This window comes from Cygnus olor, chromosome 2 (genome assembly GCF_009769625.2).
Source record: "Cygnus olor isolate bCygOlo1 chromosome 2, bCygOlo1.pri.v2, whole genome shotgun sequence".
Classification (NCBI taxonomy): domain Eukaryota; kingdom Metazoa; phylum Chordata; class Aves; order Anseriformes; family Anatidae; genus Cygnus; species Cygnus olor.
The window spans coordinates 109,095,266-109,115,919 of NC_049170.1; the positions used below are offsets into that span (position 1 = coordinate 109,095,266).

At 42.4% G+C, this 20,654-nt stretch overlaps 1 protein-coding gene and 1 long non-coding RNA gene across 9 annotated transcripts in view; one reads left to right on the top strand and one right to left on the bottom strand.

Moving 5' to 3' along the window:
• Positions 1–20,654, top strand: part of DLGAP1 (DLG associated protein 1) — a 415,298-nt gene that overhangs the window by 353,344 nt on the left and 41,300 nt on the right. The window lies entirely within an intron of this gene.
• On the bottom strand, positions 305–11,291 carry LOC121066510. Its single transcript, XR_005817808.1, has 2 exons — positions 10,085–11,291; positions 305–7,920 (listed from the first exon to the last, which is right to left on the bottom strand). It is a non-coding gene; the product is annotated as an uncharacterized LOC121066510 (long non-coding RNA).

Below are 20,654 nucleotides of genomic sequence, written 5' to 3' on the forward strand. Positions count from 1 at the left end.
AGGGCATGACACTGGGGTGTGAGGGGGGGAGATATGGAGTGACTATTTTTGGTTAAAGTATGTGCTGACAACAGCTTAGATTTGCAAGATAGAAATCTTTCTCCTACTCTTCCAGGCTTGAAGGAAATCAGACTCCCTTTATTCTTTGTTAAAAAAAGATACAGAGATTGATGCTTACTCCATCACTACAGTCCTTTCCCAGCAATAACAACCATCTAACCCAAAACTGACTAGCATCTCAAGTCAAAAAGGAATAGCAGTACAATGTTTCTGGATGAGGCAGACACGAAGGAAGGTCACATGCTTTTGAATGTTAAATTTATTAATCAGATAAACATACATGTGGAAATGACAAGGCATCTAAATTGTTTGAACAATAGTATTTGTGTAAAACCAGGGCGCACTGCAAAAAGTGCATTCAAAAGAAATCATTGTGATGTTACCTTAAAGCTAAGAAGGTTTTGCCAGGCAACGTGTTCAGACAGCAGACAAGGCATTCATAATGTGAAGAATCATTTCTCACTCGGATCTTTCAGGATCTGTGTCTGTGAAAATAAATCCCACACCTGAGGGATAAGAACAAGGATAAAAAGGTCAGATTGCCCTTGGGAAAATATGGCTTGAAATGCTCTTATAGATCTTCTTCTTTAGTAACACATTTTTAGAAACCCGTGTTTTCGAATGCCTACTTTGAACAGCGCCTGCCCTTTGTGTCTCTTTCAGAAGGCCTTATCCCCTACAGTAAAATGAACTTCAATCACAGCAGCATGTGCCTGCAAATGTCAGACTACAAAAGAGAAGCCCTGGACAACAGTCCCAGTGGCAACATGGGGACTGATTTCCAGGGGTGAAACTCTTGAACCACATTTGTCTCTACAGCCAGCTTTTCCATTTCCTTCATTTCCGTCTTATGTCTTTACATCAAGATATTGGGACACTTCATTTGATGTTTGTGGTCTTCAGAAACTGTAGCTTTTCCAAAAGTATATACCTCATCAATATGAAATACAGTGTCTCCTACACCACATTTACCCTAAATCAGCCATTTACAAGGTAGTGTGACATCTTATTCCAAAGAATTTACATGTCAGTTAGAAACTCAGCACTCCTTTATGTCCCCTGACCAGTTTATTCGTCTAATTTTAATAAAGGATGTTTGGGTGGAAAGTTTACCTGTCTGGAGCCTGACTTAGAGCCTGGTGTAATTTTATCACTGCTGGCCTGTCAGCCTTAGTCACTGAAACATTTAATCAATACCTACCAAAGCTGAGCTGTTAGAATGCCTTCATTCCTGTTACTAGACTCCTTAGTTTCTTTTTTTTTTTTTTTTCAGCAGAATTTGCATCAGAAAAGTTACATAGGCATCAACCCAGGATTTGTGCAAGGCTGCTAACTGAAAGCATGTCCAGGTTAGCTGAGAGCATCCCCAGAGGTGGTTCTGCTTTGTCTCTGCTGTATCCTGTCTGATCTGTCACTCACTGGAACACAGATCCATACTGGGTCATTTTGGGGACTCAAAATATGTGTAGCCTTGTTTGCCAAATTGGAGAAGCCAAGGTCTAAGCAGTCCTTCTTGGACACAGTCTTACTTCCACTCTCTGGGATCATGCAGGAGTTTTATTTCTCATCAGCTCCGGTGTGGGCTAGAGGAAAGAAAAAATGCAAGCAGAATGCACTTTTGAAAATAAGTTTGAGGGATCTTTTCATGGTAAGGTGGTGGGACAGTGCATTAATGATCTCCGTTTCAGTCTGTTTCCCTTCATCCCTACAATGACACACAAAACACCCACACTCAAGAACACTGCGTGATTCTTATTAAAGTCTGTCCTCAGCCAAGCCTCTACTTGACAGTTCTCATGTTTTGCAGAGGACTATTTCGGGGGGGCAGCCAGGGCAAAAACAACAGTCTGAAGCTATTTGTATAGACACAGATGTATATTCCTGGGCTAGCATTTCCCTGCCTGACCTCAGGAAGACGTGATGAAACCCAGCGCTAGCAGCTGAGCCAGTAAGGCTCTTTGAACCGATAACCATGGCATGTTCTGTGATGTGGTTTGCCTGGAAACCTATTTGTTTCTTTTGAAAAGCTAAAATACCAGAATGACATCAGTTGTAGTGTGCGCTGAACAGCCTAGGCTGAGATGGCAGACTGTTTTATTCCTTAAATGATTGCAGATGTTTGGGTGAAGGCTGCAAAACATGAGGCTTTTTGAATGTGTACATGTGGGGAATGAAACCAGGGACGTATATAAACATGAACATATTTGTTATATACTGCAGCCAGTCAGCTGATCGCATTTCAGATTGACAGTTACTGAAGATGTGCAAAAATCAGTGGAAACTATGATAGCTACAATACATCTGGTTTAGTGAGTTGGTTTTTTTATTATTTCAGACTATATAGGTTTACCTCCCTTTGTCTGATGCTGGTTGCATACGAGACATACAGAACTGTTAGCAGTCTGAGGAAGAGGCTTAGGAGATACACTGCTGCTGTTTTTTATTACCACCAGATTGCAAAAACATATATCCTGAGCTAGTTTTCCAGCAGGCTAAGTCTCAGCTCTATATCCCAGGAGCCCACTACGCTAAGTAAGATCTGGCTGGTACCAATTTTGGAACTTCTCTAGGTATGTGATGCCCTTTAAGTGACTGAGTAATTTGCCAGAGTCGTGGGCATGGGAAAAGGATAGGAAGAGTTACTAGCTGAAGAACTTATAGGCATTAAGTCTCCCTCCTGAACTCCAAACTTGGGCTGTTTGGGTTTAATTCCAGAAGGAAGGTCCTTATATCTCCTGCTGGTGCCTTATCAACAAGTGGAGTGAGAGGGGCTGTTGGAGGCTGTGGCCACCTTCTTCCCACCCATAGGAGAGTCCAAGTCATCGTGTGCCTTCAGCTTCAAAAGGCCAATCACAAGCAAAATCTGTCATGGCAAAAAGGGGTTGCTGCTGTATCCTTCCAGTCGTTCTTCAGTGTTATCTCTAGTTATGCTAGTGGTAATTTCCTTTAAATCCAGCTGACATTTCTACAGCTTGTGTGTTTATTACTGATGACAAAGCAGAAATGAAGCTTCAAGTATTTACACAGCAGAAAATCTCATCTTTCAGTTCTCTTAAAAATTCAAGTGTCAACTACTCAAACAAAGCTATCCTTTATAAAAAACTTTTTGCTTTTTTTTTCTTTTTGCAAAGTCCACGGCTAGAAGATGGAAACCATTTATTTCGTGATCCATGTAGTTCTTTTCCATTTGACAAACATTTCATTTTACACTGTTTCCACATCTGCAACTGTCTCCTGCTTACACCTCTGTCTTTGCATCAGTCAATGTCATCAGCAGTAAGGCAAACACTTACAGGTAGGAAAAATGCAATGAGGGAGTCATACAGAGGGTATATTGATTTGTGTGCCAAGAAAACTGACATTGAATTGCACATGGCTAGAGAAGGACATTCACTGTTTTTATGAAACACATGCAAAATTATTTAGATGTCTTGATGGTACTGTATGGGTTCAAGAGGCAACTGTGCAAATGAGCAAAAGTAAAATCCACTAAGGGCTATCAATTACAAAGGATACTGCATAAGACTAGGGAAATTGCTAAGCTGGAGGTTGCTGGAGCTGGGAGAGTGGCTGGGAGAGAGAGAACAGTATTGCCTTGTTCTAGTAGTGAGCAGTCTTCCATTGCCCTGTCAGAGACGGTGGCAGCGAGGTGGAGCTTGGGCTGCTCTTACAGTGTCGCTGTGAGCAAAATGGCTTCTTAAAATTGATGGTAATTCTTATTGTCAGCACGGGTTTATTCCAGCTATGAGTTCCCTCAATGCATGTTGACCTATTTTCAAGTAATTGCACACAAGTGAGACAGTGTCTCAAGTGAAAAAAACATCAGGTTCCAGGTGCATTGGTTCAATAAGAACTCTGCAAAAGTGTGTGCTAGAAGGTAAAAATAACTGATAATTTCCGAACTCATAGTTCTTATTCTGCGGTTTGTTCCTTTCTCAATTCACCCAATTTCATTAATGAGTTTGTGTTTAAAATGTCTTCTCAAACATAGCAATATCTGATAGGTTCAGTAAAGCTTAGCAGTGGCGGGGAAAGCACAAAATCCTTGCAGGATCTGTTCATATGAAAAGCAGCAGGCAGCGTCATAGATTGAAACTGGTGCCCCAAGTGGCACCAGGGATTAAGGGCTTCATCCAGAGCAGGCTGAAGTCACTGTGATAATGGCTGGAGAGAGAACCTGACCCAAATATGAAGGCTCCAGCTGAGTTCAGCACAGCTGGACATAGTTAAAACAGCACACCTGGTGAGATGGCTTTTGCATCTCACGGTGTTAAGCTGCGACCTGGGAAACAGAATTAATACAGAGCCAAAAAGTGCATCTTGCTGGGGATCGGGCTTAAGAGAAGCTGCCACTACTGTGCAAATAATATTGATACAGAGCAGCAAGTACCTGATGGCAAGGTGGAAACATGACTCAGAGAACAGAAGTGCTTGGTTGAATTAACTTCATGGAACCATCCAGGCTCAAGCCTGTACTCCCAGTGTGTTGCAAAGTGGCGTTCTCAGTATTGATGGTGAGCACCAAAAGAAAGGGGAAGTGACAGTGTAAAAGCTATTGTGTTCCAGAGGTGATAGGGTGATCTTGTAACAATATGTAATGCACAAATGTTTGAGTCAGAATCATTAGAAATTGAATGTATCATGTTTCTGTGTTTAACGCAGTGAGACCTTCAAATCCTGGCTGAGGCTGGGGAAAGATGTAGGTCTGGATTACGTCCAAGCAGAATTTACCTTCAGTGATGGAGGTAGTCACGTTATGCTGGTGAGGACAAAAGGCCAGCTGGTTCTCAGGGAAGCTCTGTATAGTCTGGTCATGCTGGTCAGAGAGCTGAGAAACACAGCTGCCTTCATGTTCCCCTTTCTCAGGCAACACCACAAATGAAACAGGCTGGCCTCCACTGTACTGAAAATAGCTGACAATTGTTTTGAAACAGCTCGTTCCTTAATAAGTGCTGTCTTGTTGGCATCATTTAAGATACAGGTCTGGAAGCCATATTCCTATTTTCATCTGCTGGTCACAACAGTTATAAGAGCATAAGGAAATCTGGGAGAGGGCTTGCTTGGCCAAGGTGCTATGTCGAGATAGCAATGCTACTGTGGAGCCAATGGGTTTAATTCATCAGTACGCAAGAGGGCTTTTTATGAGGCTTTGCAAGATGTAATCCAGAGGACCTCACGGTTTCTTTTCTATTTTTTTCCCCCTTCCCTGAATGAGAAGATTATTCCAGACTGAGGCCCTCGTAGCATATGTTTTCTGCAGAGCCAGTGATAATAGCAACATTTCAGCGAGGTCCCTGTATGAGTTACGTCACTTGTTTTTTTGACTCGGCGATGGGAGAGGAGCGAGCGAGGAAGCCTGCTGTCGCTGCAGGAGAAAGGATACAGGTCCTGGCGGCCAGCCCAGGCCTGCTCAGTAGATCAAAGGCTCTTCTCCTGGCTCCCAGAGCAACCGGAAAAGCAGCTGCCCAGTACCCTTTCAGCATCCCTCCTTCCTTTCCCCTCCATGCCAGCAAATAACAACTTCTTCTTGCTCCCCGCCTCGGCAAGGGGCTCGTTTTGCTCTTTCAGCCCCCTGCCAGGCGAGATCCTTTTCGGGAGGGTGTTTGGGTTTGCTACCTGCAGGCCCCAGGGTTAGGCCGGCGCGGACGCGCAGGGATGCCGTGCTTCTCTCGCGCTTCTCCTGGAGAGGCTGCGGGCTCGAACCTGGGAGAGCAGGCCGAGCCAAAAGGAATGAGCCGTGGTTAGAAACCACACGCCGTTTTCCAGGCCACTCTGATGGAAGATTTCAATTTGGAAAAGCACTTCCCGTGCCAGAGCAGCATAACAGCCATGCTTTGAACGCCTTCCCACTCACCTCCCAGGAAAATAAATAGCGTGGCTCTTTTTGTGACGGCTCAGCAGTGGTTTTTCTTCTTTAAAGCCGTGACTGCCTTCCTCCAGAGCTGCTGCCTGTCAGCGCCACTCGGCACCATCCTGTTAACCGGTTCCTGCCGGGAGGGCTGTCTGCTCTGACAGGAGGGTCAAAGGAGCATGCGGGGGAGTGGCAGCCCCTGCAAGAAGGACATGAGGTCTGCTCTGACAGCGCGGTTTCTCCCTATATTACGGGATTAGATGGCTGATGGCAGCCTTTCAAAACAGCCACGCTGCGCTTCGAAGGTGCATGCAGCCCTTGGGCACCAAATTACTGCTAAAAGGGGGCAAGCACCCCACCTTTGGCTGTCCACATCCACATCCCCAGCAGGTTTTCTCCTCCCTGGTGTTGCGAGCTGCTCAGCCCGGTAGTGGTAGGTGGACGAGCCGCCCTGCCTGCATCTGCTAAGGGTCTCGAAATATTTCTGTAATTGCTTTTGTTAGCACTGCGAGACTCTCCAGCCTGGAATGGCAGCTGCAGCTGGGGACACCAGGGCTCTATTGCTCAATAAGTGGCCCCAGAGCATTGGTTTACTGACTAATGATCTGCCATAATTAAAATTGCTATGGGAGCAATGTTTTAAAAGATTTTTGTTCCCAATGTGAGCTTCTATGGGCTATTAAAGCTGCAAGCCTTTTGGGAGCTCTTTGGGGAGCAGAAGCTCTTCACACTGTGTGTGCACAGTGCTAATAAGGCCTTCATATGGGTTTGTCTGCTACAAATCGTCAGTAATTAATAAAATTCTGTATGGAGGCATCAGAAATGTTTGAAGTATGCATGGGCAAAATGGCCCAGCTGCTTGCTAGGTCTGTGTCCACAGGCAAGGTGTTCTGTGCCTCAGTTTCCCCTTCAGTAAAATGAAGAGAATAGATTTAATGCTCCTTATTAACGTCTGTGGATGGGTGCTAGAAACCACTGGAAATGATAGGTATAGAAGCAGAGAAGGAGGAGAGAGAGGCTACTCTCCATAGCTTCGCTTATTATACCTGGTGTGGAACATAATTTCCTAACTCATCTTTCACGTAAATATCTCATATTAGACAGCAGTGGCACAGTAGGGGAAGTTAGAATAAGTAGAAAGAGTGAACTGCAGGATCATTATCACCAGAAATACACATCATTGTTTATTACCTAATGAGGTACAGTTATGACTAATTTTTTTTTCCATTCTGTTGTTCTCCTCCAAGTGTCTCCTACCATCATTACTTTATTGTGTGTGTTGTGAAACTCCTCAGGGGTCCCTGTGAGGCACCAGCAACATGGAGAGGCAAGGGACCCCCATGTGTGCGCAGCCATTTCTCTGTCTGCCTTATCATTGCTCTCTGCCTCCACTGGCATCGCCCCATTTGCCTTTTCCTTCCTCACTGCGAGTCTGGTTTCATCTGTGCTATGCCTGGAACAAACTATTTTAACAAAATGAATGTAAAAAGGAGGTCTAAACACTCTCTTGTGTTTTGTTTAGCAGAAAACACGTTGCATTACCAAACATCGACCCTGTATAACAAGGTCTCTGCAGGAAAACTCAGGTGACAAGGAAACAACTGGATACCCAAACCAAACGTGCATGCACCAAATGGGATTCAATCCCAGAGCATGAAGGATCTTTATCCCAGGAGATACATGCGGGAGTAAAACCTGATCTTGAGCAGATTTTAGAATTCTGGAAAGTTAATCATTACAGGGACTTTTTAAAGGATTTCAGGGAGTGGGTGAAGAAAGTAATTTGTCTTAAGAAGCTAGCTCAGCGCTTTCTTCATCTTTTTACTGTCCCGGTAAATCATTTATTGCAGCAACCTTTTAGAAAACTCCCACACAGAGTATGCTAGGCAGAGTCTCCCAAAAGTAATATTAGTCGGTGTTTATGCCTTCCGGACCTAAAAAGGAGGTTGTAGTATCAGGGTAGTATGGGCCCCTCCCGGGTAGTGTGGGGGTTTGGAAACTTCTCTTTTCTGGAAAAAAAAAAAAAAAAAAAAAAAATCTAGTAAATTGTTCAAGACTCTGGGGCTGTTAATTTCTCATTTAACCTTGCTTTCATGTGTTTTATTTCTGAGATACTTCATACAAAATTCCAAGTATCACAGTGCAAGATCATAAAGTGCCATATTTTTTTTTCTATTTTGAATGAGTAAAATGAAAGAGAAGATTTTTGTGGTTTTGTTTTTTTTTTCCTGCAAATTGATCTAGTGGACTTTGCTGGCTTAGAGCAGAGGTGTGGTCTGAAAGCTTCCGGTTTTAAAATATTAAGGAGAAAAAATAGAGAAAAGGAGGATCTGTGTAAGTTCTTTTTTCCTATCCCATAAGTTCCCAGAAAATCTGAAAGCATCATACATGACTTCTGGAAAGACTCATTTTAAGGTGTTTTCATTAGTTACAAGGTTTTCCCTGCTCTAAAATATCCCCAGCTCAACACTGCCATTTGCGTGCAGCATCAATCCTGGAATATGGTGAGCATCTAAAAATAGTGAGGTGTAAAAACGGAATTTCTTTCTACTTACATTCTGATTTTGAAACTATTTGGATGCAACTGATTTATTACAGGAATATTAACCAAATTCAAGGTCCATAGCTTTGAGAAAGGTATTTTGAGAGAATTTGATAAAGTATCAAGACTTGGCAATACTGTATTACAAATGGAACTATAATAGGAGACCTGGGTAATTTCTATTATTTCTTTCTACATGGCCATGACCATTTTCTCATCATATATGTTAGCTTGCGATGAAAGAGGATAGTGTAAGAGGCAGAAGGAGTAACTTCATGTTATCTTTCAACAAGAAAAAAAAAAGTGAAAAAGTTTTGTGTAAGTGAAAAGGATATGCACAGAGAAACTAGCTATACATGCAAGTGGAATATACTTTTTTTTTTTTTTTAATATAACACAAACTGCTAGATTTAAACAAATCTCCGAAGTCTAATGTATATAATCAGCCATGCTTTGCTATAAGGTCCAACAGCAGCAAATGGTGATATTAAAGGAGATTGTCATTGTAGTTTATGCAGAACTAAATAAATATTTCAAAATGTATTTGCCAATGTTTGTTAAAGAGTACACCTCAGGTGACAGGTGCAGTTCCCCACTGTTTTGCACTAAAAGCAGGAATACAGCCTTATTCTGCCATGAATGAAAACATGCATGTCCTGGCTGCCAACCTTACTGCCTGAATAGTGAAGGAGTTCCTGCAGTGCGCAAATGAAGACAATCAAGGAGCCTAGGGATTTACAGCAACTCAAGAGAGGGTGCTTCTGATCTGTTGGTGTCAGGCATTCCTATCACAACCAGTGTTAATGACAGAGTCCTACACATTTCAAGCTTCCTGTTGTCATGATGTCACAGTATAATTACAAAACAGCTCTTTCCAAATATATATATATATATATTTTTTTTTTTTTTAAAGGAATAACTGATTTTAGCCTGGCTTCCTGGCTTCTCCCTTTGCCTGACAGGCAAAGAGAGGGCAATCAGACATGTCCCCCTGGATAACTTTCTAACCCCTTAACCCATTGCAACCAACTGTAAGAGGGGAAAAGCTCTCAGAGGTGCTTACATTCTGTTGAGACTTGTAAAAATCAGTGGCAAGGTAGGAAAGCGCAACTCAAACGTGCATCTTCCACAGGGAAGAGAGGTGGGATTGGGGGCCTGGAGTGAGGAACTGAAGTAGGATAAAGCAGCAGGGCACTGGGCAAAGGGAAGCTGTTGTCGATGCCAAGAGGAAAGTGCTGAAGTGAGAAAGAAGTAACCCAAGGGAAAACAAGCTTCAGTGGCTCTGTTTCTCACAGAAAAAAATGTTCTCACCATTGCCAGCCTTCAAGCCGGAAGGTTATAATTGTGGCTTCAAAATGAGAAGTTTGTGCTTTTTTCATTCTGACAAGCTCCCACTGCCTACCCACAACATCTGTGGAACAATTACAGTGTTTTAGGATCTCCCAAACTTACATTATCAGGGCTAATTTTCTGGAAGAGATCATTGAAATCAAGTGCCAATGGCCTGTGTTAAATGCTGTCTTATGTGTAACTTTACAAATATAAAATTCTATATTCAATATTCCCCCCATATCCATCCATCCTTCGGTTCGTCAGGAAAATGTTAATCTCTAGTCCCAGCCAGCATTTACCTGGTGCGTAGATGTGCTCCGTGCACACTCACCCATATCTGTTCCTGCTGCGGCTCTGAGGGGACTTCTCCCCCTTTTACCTTCTTGCCTCTTGAAGATGGTGTCGGCTATTTGCCAGCATTAAAACACACATGGTGTCTAGGGGAGGGTCAGGAGTAGGTCTCCTTCCCACAGCCACCTTGGCTGGGTGTTTCTCCCAGGAGGTAAAACAAAGCTGAAAGGCAGCTGAGCTGCAGTGATGTCTCCGAAAAAAGGAGTTTCCCCAGCTGTGAACGCAGGCAGTGCACCCAAGCATCTCCTTTCCAAGGCAGACAAATAATTTTGTTGTGTAGAATAGGCTGCATCTCCTGCTGTCTTTTGAAACCAGCCAAGCCCCGTGGTCAACACAAGGACTTCTGCAGTCCCAGGGGAGGCAGCGAGGGGCAAGTGAGGTGGTGGACCTTGGTGTGGGACCGCATCCCTCCCAAAAGGGCTTGCACGGAGCAGCTGTTTTGAACAAGCTGCTGTGCAGGAATCTCTGCTGAAAACGGAAGGGGAAAAAAAGAAGTGAACTGGTATCTGGAAATAGCAAGGGTTCCTTTACTGGCTGCAGCAGTCAGCTGAGGAGGAAGGTCTGGAGAGGACGGCGCAGTGCTGTTTGCAGATGACATGGGGATAAGGGGGAGAGGGCAGAAGGCACCAAAATTTGTTCATCAAGGAGTGAAGGAAAGTCCTAGAAGCACAAAAAAGAGAAGAAGCTAATGTGCCCTTAAAGGACATTTAATGTGGTATTGCTGACATGTCATCACAGCACCGGCACAGAGCTATTACATGGATCACTGCAGGGACAGGGTTATGGTGCCCTTCTCTAATCTTGCTGGATTTATTTCATATTTAACTTTGCCGTTGATTTCCACCTTGTATAAAGCTTAGTTTCGGAATAAGTACTACAACGCTACATTTCTTTAATTCTGACCTGGTGATAGGGACTTTTAATCTCACCTCCACTGTATACTTTTTTGTCTGAAAAGTAACATAAAGTCTCTTTGAACGGTATCCTTTGCTCTTTCTTAATATTTTTCACAGAAAGTTCAAAGAGCACTTTTCTGTTCTCAGATACTCAGTTTGTTTTTTCAGGCATTTTGAAGTTAGCAATCTTTCTGCCCTTTACAGAAGTTTCCATTAACAGAGAGCTGAGTCAAGTGTGATGCAAATGCTCAGTCAAACACCATAAACACCGAATATCCCAAGATATTGTTGAAGTGAGCAGTTTATAAAGAGGTGCTAAAACCTGACCTAGATCTGTAAGAGATGTTTTAGAGTGATGCTGCATAACCAAAAATATCAAATTTTGCATTTTTTGTACATAGAAAAAAGAAAAAGAAAAAAAGATGGCTAAATCCACTATTGGTTATAAACACTTTATCCCAAGTTTCTTCTTAATATAGTATCACTGGCACAGTCACAGCCTTCCACAGTCCAAAATATAGCAGAGCCATCCTCATTCCTCCTCACCACAAAAATGTGTTTTCAATAGTAAGCAAAAAGAAAGTAAAAAGGAGCAGTATCTCAAACATGTTACTTAAGTCTGAAAGCTCATGGAAAAAAAAAAAAAAAAGAAAAAAAAAACTTTTACATGATTGGTTCTTATTGTTGGGTTTTGGTGGGGTCCAAGGAGGTGCTGAGACAAGGTGAGAGCCTAAATTGTAGGTGCTGCAAACACCTGCCTGGAAGCTGGTGGGCCCTAGCCTGCCCAACGTCCTGGGAAGCAGGACTTCCTAGGGATGCTGCTGGAAGAAGGAGTATGCTGGAAGCATACGTGAGCGAATAGCCCCACTTGTTGAGGACACGTTGCCAGCAGCCATCACCAATTCCCACCCATCACGTCCCCTTTGGTTGCAGTAGGAACGCCTCAAAAATATCTACACCAAGTTCTGCCTCTTCTTGTATCAGTCCCATGTGCCTGACGTCCCAACACTGTGCTGGTAGCTGCTAGAAAGACTATGTTATCAGTACAACATAAACCCTGGCTGAGATGTACAAACTATGCTCTTCAAGCATAGAAGTGATCCTGAGCTCTTCATCTATTTGGCAGCATTGGCTTTAATAACCCCTTGACTTAACTCAGTGTTTATATATTTCTTCCAGAACACTCACTTCTTGGTTTTGAAATGAGCAGTAAGTATATGCTGCTTACTGCTTATTGCTTATTGACATATATCAAATATCACGGATAAAACGCAGACAAAATGCCTGTGGTGGTTGGGGCAGAATCCATTACACTTGCAGTAGTCCTTGGCATCTTCTGGAACAGAAGGTAGATTGCTTTTTTAGTTTTTTTTTATTTCTATTTTTAATATATCAGACCCATGAAAGCAGGGGGTTATTTGCAAACCTATCTGAGCAAATAGCTCAAAAGACAAAAAGTAATTGCTGAATGCTTACCACTGTGGTAGCAAAAAAAAAATATGTTCAATTATTAATGGTAAGCGTTCATGTCCACCATTTTTGTAGACTGTTATGCCTTGTGGGATGGGGAATGTGCTTCATTAGAGATTTCTCTTAAAAAAAAAATGTAAACCATGTGCATATTCAGTTCAAGGTTTTTACCTCAGAAATAATTATGTCCATAGCTACACACTGCCTGTTAGCTAAATGTCATTCAAGGTCTTCCTTGAAATCTTAGAAGCATAAGTAATACCAGATTAGCTAAGTTACTGAAAAGTATTTTGAGGGTTATTCTGTAAAGCAATTAAGGTTGTGTGACATGGCTCATGGCAGGGGGAGGAGAGACTGAAATCCTAAAGGGATAAAGCTGCCTCCTCTTTCCATTTACTGCAGGAAGGTCTGTGTATTGTTAAGCACGGGGCTTTTGTATGTGAGCAGGAGCCACATGTACACCCAGAAAGAGTGCAAAAATGAGACGTGGTTGGGGAAATTACTTCAAATGGTGCCCACACTTCTGGGATCTCTAAGATTTAGGGTAGGAAGTGCATAAGCTGAGGTTCAAATTCACAGTGAGACATACACACAGTTCATAAAATTCACAAATTCAGAGTGTTATAAAATAAAGAAACTAAAACACAGGAGTATGGATGTACAGGTAAATGTATTTGTTACAAGGTTCCTTAAATGTAGCTGCCAGTAAAACAGGATTTCAAACAAAGAATCATATCCTTAGCCAGTCCTGTATTAAATTTAGCAGTTCTCAATTTCATGGACAGGGCCTATATCCCCAGGAATCACTCCAACAAAGGGTTCCCCAAGAAACTGGGAGATGATCCAATTAAAGAAGCCTGGAACAAGGATAACTGCTTAAGTATAGAAGTATCTGAGAGCATTAGGGAAAGAGAAACAAAGACTACGAGAGCACAGCGTATGAGAGAGCGAGCTTCATTTTCTCATTTGAGTAAAATGAGGAGAATTATACCTGTCCTTAGGTTTTGTGGTGAGTGGAGGCCAGGTCCCTGGTGTCAGGCTTGAACCTACTTGCTTTCCTTCATTTCTTCTTTTCTGGTACTTCTCTCTGTTGTTGTGTGCAGACTCCATATTTAAACAAAACAAAATAAAAATTTACATTGATTCTTAAGGAGTCTTTTTAGATGTACATCTCTTATGAAAAAGCAGCTCTGAACTTGAAGGCTCTGTTTGGGGCAGTACCAGCAGAGAATGAAAGACTGCTCTTAATCCCGGCTGAGGCAGGGGAGTGGTGGATGGGAACATAGGGGAGGTTCCAGAGAGCCATTGCCTTGGAAATCCCACCCATAGCAGCTTCATCAGGAGCTACCAGTTCTTGCTAGCTTCCTATAGGTACTGGCAGATCCACAGGGACTATTATCATGCCTGGAAGGAGAACTGCATGATGCTGCATCTCCATCCCATGCTCATCACAGGTAGCATCCCAGAGATGGCCTGGGAGAGTGTGTGACTGATTCAGAAGCATCTGAGACTGACTCACCTTTAGGCACGGCTTGGCAAGCGTTTCTGCTTATCCTTTCTGCTTAACCCTTGAAGCTTCCAGTCTGACCTTCTGCTTCAGCCAGCATGGCTGTGAGTCAGTGGATTGGTGCGAGCTGGGGGCTCTGAGTGCAGCACGATCCCATGCTAGATCAGCCTATGGACAGGGCAACACCTTGTGAGGCTTTGCTGTTGGTAAATTAAATGTTGATTGTGTTAATGTTATCACTCTCCTAGGGCTCGTAGCGTTCTTTGGGCAGGGTGTTTTGCTGAGTGAAAATCTGTATTTAATATATTTGATATTTATCCTCTGTTAGGATACGTGTGTTTTCTGGCATGGGCTGCTTGCAGTCCCACCAGGCCCCTCATTGGCAGTAGCACACCTTCATGTGGTAGGTACGCTCCTGAACAGGCCGAACACTTTTACTACAATACAATAGCCATGTACCCAAAGCCAGATCTGGATCTATTTCTTCTCTGCTACCTGCATAGCTCTGTTGGCCTTAGCAGCCTTCATCAGGCGTGGGTCAGACCAGAAGCGAGGCCCCTGCTCTGTCAGTGAAATGGACGTCAAGAGCAAGGCTGGTGTGCTAAAGCAGACACGTGATTACCAGGAGAAATTACTTGGCAGAAGTTGAAGCACCAGACATGCAGAAATGTTTGCTTTGAAATTCCAGAGACTTGACTGTCCCTTTGGTTTTTCGGAATGCTTTGATTTAGTCGTGTGGGGTGGAAGCAGTCTGTAACCTTGCAAGGGCACTGGGAATACTACCCCTTGTACAGCCACAGGATATGTGAAGCGAATTAACTGTCAGCAAGCTTCGGGGAGACAGCAGATGTATACGTGGTTAAGAGAAGTTTGGCTGTCTTATGAAATTTATTTCCACCACAGGATCAAAAGCAATTATGTGTATGAAATATATAATCCTTGGATGGGTAATGTATAACAGGGCATAGCAATGTAAGTGAGGGAACAGCGAATCCATTGCATGCAAATATCTGAATAGTTTCACTTTTAATTACTTGAAAGCAGAAGAAAAGTAGGCTCCTACGATTTCCGTGAGTGCAAATTATTCATGCCCATAAGGAAATCAAGATTTGGTGCATCTAAAATAACCCATTTTATGATTAATTTTCTGAAGTAAACATTTAAAGTCAACTTTGCTTGCTTTTGGGTGCAGCTTACAGGACAACCCTGGCATCAGGCAAAAGAACTGTTGACACAAATCTAGTTGCTGTACTGAAGTGTCTGTCAGATTTGCTCATGCAGCAGTAGTTACAGGTGGCTTGCCTCCTCTACTTGTGTTACTAACTCAAATGTGAGCATATTTTGTACCTCCCAAAAAATCTCTGAGTCTCGGAAAAACAGCAGTGGAGCTGGATGCTGTTCCCACGTTGCTGGGGGGCTCCTACCCTCTTGCACACCCAGGAACATGTGTAGATTGTTAACGTGCACGCTATAAATTGTTAATGGGGCTTGCAAGAGAGGAGAGAGAAAAAAACACCTAGCTGAAACTTCCCCATAATAACTTCAGTAATTCAGTCCTCTTGTATGGCTTTTATATATTGTTAAATTATATATTAACATATATTAAATGTTTCCATTTATTTTTCACTCTTGATATTTTGTTTCTAGGATGATAAAGAATAAAAATAGGGTGAGCACTGATAAGCTTTAAAACTGAACATTAGAAAAGGAAGGGAAACTGAACAATGCCGTAAAAATGGGCTCTTCTTCCAGCTTTGGAGAGATGTTAGAATTTTTTTAATTAGAATTTTTAAAATATGTTTTTTTTCCACTGAGAAATCACCTGATTCTTTCTGATTTGCTGGTGGGCTGCAAAACCTTGGGAGCCATATCAAGACAGCACAAAGTCTCCAATGACTGAGCCAAAGGGCACAAGAAGCCTGCCGAGCAGGGGACCAGCACAAGCCAGGCTACAGGGGAAAGTACCTGTTATCTGAGATCACTTGTTTGATGCATTTTGGGAGATATTAGTGAGGTACATTTTGCTGGATGGAAAAAAGAATAGGTAGACTGCAATTGTTTTCGATTTGTTGACTCTAGGCTTGCTGGTGAGGCATCCGCCCATACTTTAGAATTTCCCTTGGTTCTTACTTAGCGTTGCACTTTAAGCACATGTTGAACCCATGGGTGAATATAAAACATGCATTTTTAAGAGGTTTTGAAGCGTGATAGGATGGGAGACAGGAGTTCCCATAAGCTGTTTGCCAGGAGGATTTTAAGTAATGAAAAGGGATTTTTTTTCACTGAAACTGAACAGCTTATTTCTGGTGAGTTGGGTCATCGTGGCTGTCTCTGGGAATACTGTGAGCCCTCTGATGATGCAAACTGCAGGCAGCACAGTCAAACTTACCCACAGCAGAAAGGGAAATCGCATTTCATACATAATTCACAATGCACTGCAGTGATTCCATAAGGTCAATATCTGCTGTTAACTTGGAGGAAATCAGAGCAGGAAGAAAGGAGTGTTTGTTCTTGCTGATCTTTGAGAGAGCTGTCTACAAACTGCTGATTTCAATTCCACAGTGCTACACAAACACCAAAGTGAGCCCTTCTGCCATCTACAAGCACTGTATCAGACGCAGATAAACTTTGCAGCTGGAATAGGATCTCTTTGTCTTCAGGTTTTCATCTCAGGGCTCAACAAAAATACAGACAAGGCACAAAATACAAAAAGGAATGAATTTGTGCAGCAATGAACTGGAGCTTTTTAGCATTGGGATTCCTCCTGTCTAATTGGCCATCCAAAATTAGTCATCTGGGCCTGCTGTTTAGCACAGAGAGGGAGGGAGACACTTCCAAGGGGCAGTTCAGCCCTTCAAATATAGCTGGTTTAAGGTGGGTGGGATATGTTATTTGCTCAGAGTGCTTATTTTTTCTAGGCATTTATAACCATTTACACATGTTCTTCCAAATTTATCCTCTTTTTGTTTTCTGGAAATGTTTTCTAAGTGGATTGTGAGCACTTTTTGTGTTGGTCTCAGATTTCCTTTAGCAGCAAGGACCTCAAATTAGCCGGGTTGATAACCCCAACCAGCATGCAGGAGTCACGTAGCTGGGATCTTGAGAAAGATAGTACCACAACAGGTCATGAATACCATGCTGGAAAATTTCAGGCGTTTTGTGCATACACAATGCAGTGAGTAGGCACTTACAGAGAGGCTTTATCCATCTGGATAAAGAGTGCAAAACTTACTCCATTGCTACATGAAGCTAAAGAGCACATGTACATGATGCCAATGATAGCATGATGCATTGAACTCCCGGACAGAAATATGGTGTCCCAAGAGTCTGTAAGGAAGGAGAAACTTAACTACAATCATGCCAGGTTGCAGGATGCTGTGAGAATGGGGAGTGCATCCGAAAGGCTGGGATGTGAAGCAGAGCTGGGGAGGGGGCAGAAAGTTTGGAGAAAAGCCATGGAAGAAAATGTAATGAAAGTTTGTACTACAGAGAGAGACGTGGGCATCCGGAGGTAAAGGGCTTCTTTTTCATACAGGCAGCATGTTTTTGCTTGTGTAGATATTTGTTTGAATGGAAAACCATTCAGGAAAAATCCGTACAAAGTCAGGAGAAAGATGTGTGTGAGTGAGAGCAGGGAGAAGCATTTCTGTGAGCAGTGCTCACGTGGCCACATGTGGTCTAACAAAAGCTGAGAAGGCAGCAATTCTCTCTCTGGATGCAATTTGCAAACTATCATTAATTAGATAATGCTGTCCCCTTTTTTTCGACTAGTTTAAGCTGTAAAAGAGTGTAATCCACTGAATAATAAATATCCTTACGTTTCCCTGAATGTTCTTTTACTACATAATGATGCATGTCAAGAAGAAATCTGTGGTTCTCCTTGAACATCTCCAAAGTTGTTTAGATTTGCCTTTTTAACAAGCTTTTAATGTAATAACTACAGAGTAGTATCATAAGGCAATGTTTCCCAAACTGCATGAGCTGCCAGGCCCTGTAGGTGGTTTGCAGATGGTCTGGAGACCATATTAAAATAATAAAGTCATAAACTGGAGAGTTAAAACATTGGTGATAAGAGTGCCGAGTAGGCCACAAATGAGTGGTAGGAATTTCATCTACAAACACGAGGCCTCTTGCAGACAGGAGGACCTATGAGTTTTCTCTGACTTCTCTGGTGTTCTGCATGGGTCAGTCTTTGCACCCACCAGAAAAAAAGAATAATATGGAAACACCTGGGAAGACAACATGTGGGGGTGTCTGCTTTATGCCACTATGTAGGGAAGGATTTGAATGTATTTGAGCAAAACCAGCTTTCCACCAGCACTGCGTGAGTGGTGTCCATCAGGGTGCATCCAACCTGCATTGCCACTTGCAGTACATCAGTTTCCACTTTAAAAAGCCAAATATGTTCAATATTATCTGTATCCTTAAATGTACAGCAAGGTGTGTTCACCTGGGTCCAATGTCTGCCCTGCCTCCAGTTCTGGCCGCACAGGAGAGCTGTGAAACCCATTAAGGGGGAGCTAAGGATGCTCTGCATTACTGGGACAAGTGTCACTGGAACGACGGTGATGTAGCTCTGAACATTTCTGAACGTTCACAGTTAAATTTTCATACTGTGCATAGCCTGCAAATGACAAATATCTTCAAATGCTGGTTCTTATTTCAAATTCAAAGCTGTTATGTTTTCCTGAATTCCAAAGGGAAATATTTACGCTGTGCAAATTACCTTTTTAACCTCTAAATGCCTAATATAATATTTATAATCTTTATATTCTATTCAATAGCATATCAAAAATGACATGGATGGGTATGCTTCTCCTCTCCAAGGTTGTGCACTAAAACGAACACAAAATGGCTACTTTTCATTACGCTTCTTAGTGACTAATGCATTCAGTCTACAGCAGAAAACAGGTCTGTATCTGCATTCTGCTAACAACAGCTCTCTTCTGAGCAGCCAGATAAAACCCCAGACCTGCATACCTTCAAATTCTGGGACAGAAAAACTAGGGGTTTGGTTTTATTTTCTAAGAGAAGCTAACCTGCATAGAATTGCTGTTCTTTTTAGCCTATATTAGACACAGATGATTAGTCTGAAAGGTAAAGAAAATTCTCTTCAAGTAAATGAATCTATTCATACTTAGATGAGCTATTCTTCTGCATTGGCAACCTGTGGAAATGGTAATCTAATCATGCCACAGGACTAGTATCCAATATGCTGAAAGCTTGTAATTCACAGCTCAAGGGGGATGTGGAAGATAGTTGAGAATGCAGTAATTATAGGGTTGGTGCTAGAATGAGCAGTGAAATAATGTGTATTATTTTGTTCATAAGCAGGATTTTTTTTTTTTTTAGCCTATAGCAAGCCGGTTTGTGAGAGCAACCGAGCTGCAGGTTTTTTGTCTTTGACACAAAGCCGTAGGACATCTGGTGCTATTAACTATAATTCCCTCTGCATCCCAGTAACACCTTTACAAAAATATATGCACACGCATGTGCATTTACCTTAAAGCTGATGAAAACTTTCTCCATTTCAATCGTGAAAAAAAGATTTCTGAATATCTCCTCCTATGTCAGGCTGTGAAGTAAAGAGCTAGGAAGTAAAGCTCCCTTCGAGGGATCTCAGTTGTATTCAAACCAGTTAATGCCGGGGACACCAACCTCTTACCTTCAACCTGTGGTGTCAAAATAAACTAGCTTAAACTAGGATGAGCTGGACAGCTTTACCCTCAGCTAAAAGAGCCAATAGCACTGGCCGAGTCATTGAAGCTCTTCCACTCTCTTCGTATAGCATCTCATTTTTGACATTTTTAGCCCTTATTTTACTGCAAGTTTTATGGTTTGTTTGTGTTTTGTTTTTCATCTAGTCTAGGGGTGGTTTGTGTCAGATTGGATAGTGCTGCAAGATACTTTGGGACTTAACACATGTTGCATGGAAGCAATGGGTAGGCTTCCATAATAATCCCTTCCAGCGTCATACGCCTTGGAAGCTGAAAGTGCTACCTAAACGGAGCACGTTGTAAGAAACCAGAGATGTAAAGTGTAGCTCAGGAGAAAGGCATGCCTTGAAATCTGTTGCATCATATAAGAAGAGAACAAAAGCAAAATTCAAAGGCAGAGTTCAAAATGAACGTAGCTTTGTATGTGTATGCAAGGGTGTCTCTGTTCATGTGGCAGTGTGTGTTCAGGCAAGCACATGCACACAGGTATTTATTGTACCTGTGGACGCCTCCGTCTTACACCTCGTCTGTCATCCACCCTATTGCGTACTGTACAATGTAGAGTAAGATATTCCGAATTCACTTCCAAGAATAATAATGCCCATATTGTTTTTATTAGAAAGTTGCTTGCGCACCGTAACAATTCATCTCGCCTCCGTCTCATCTGGCAAAGTGCAAAATAACGTGCAGACAGGAACATGTGTTAATGATGCAACTGATGTTAAAATTGTCACGTAGTATGAATTTCACACATGGCAGGCTGTGGAAGCTCAGGTCTCAACCAAGATCAGTAAGTAGCATGCAGAAGTCTGAAGAATGTGAAAAGAAGCTTTTGTAACCTTTTTTTTTTCTTTTGACAACATCTAATTTATGGAGGAAAGGGGAGTACAGCTGGCTCACTTCTCCTTAGTCAGGCTGATGCAAAGTC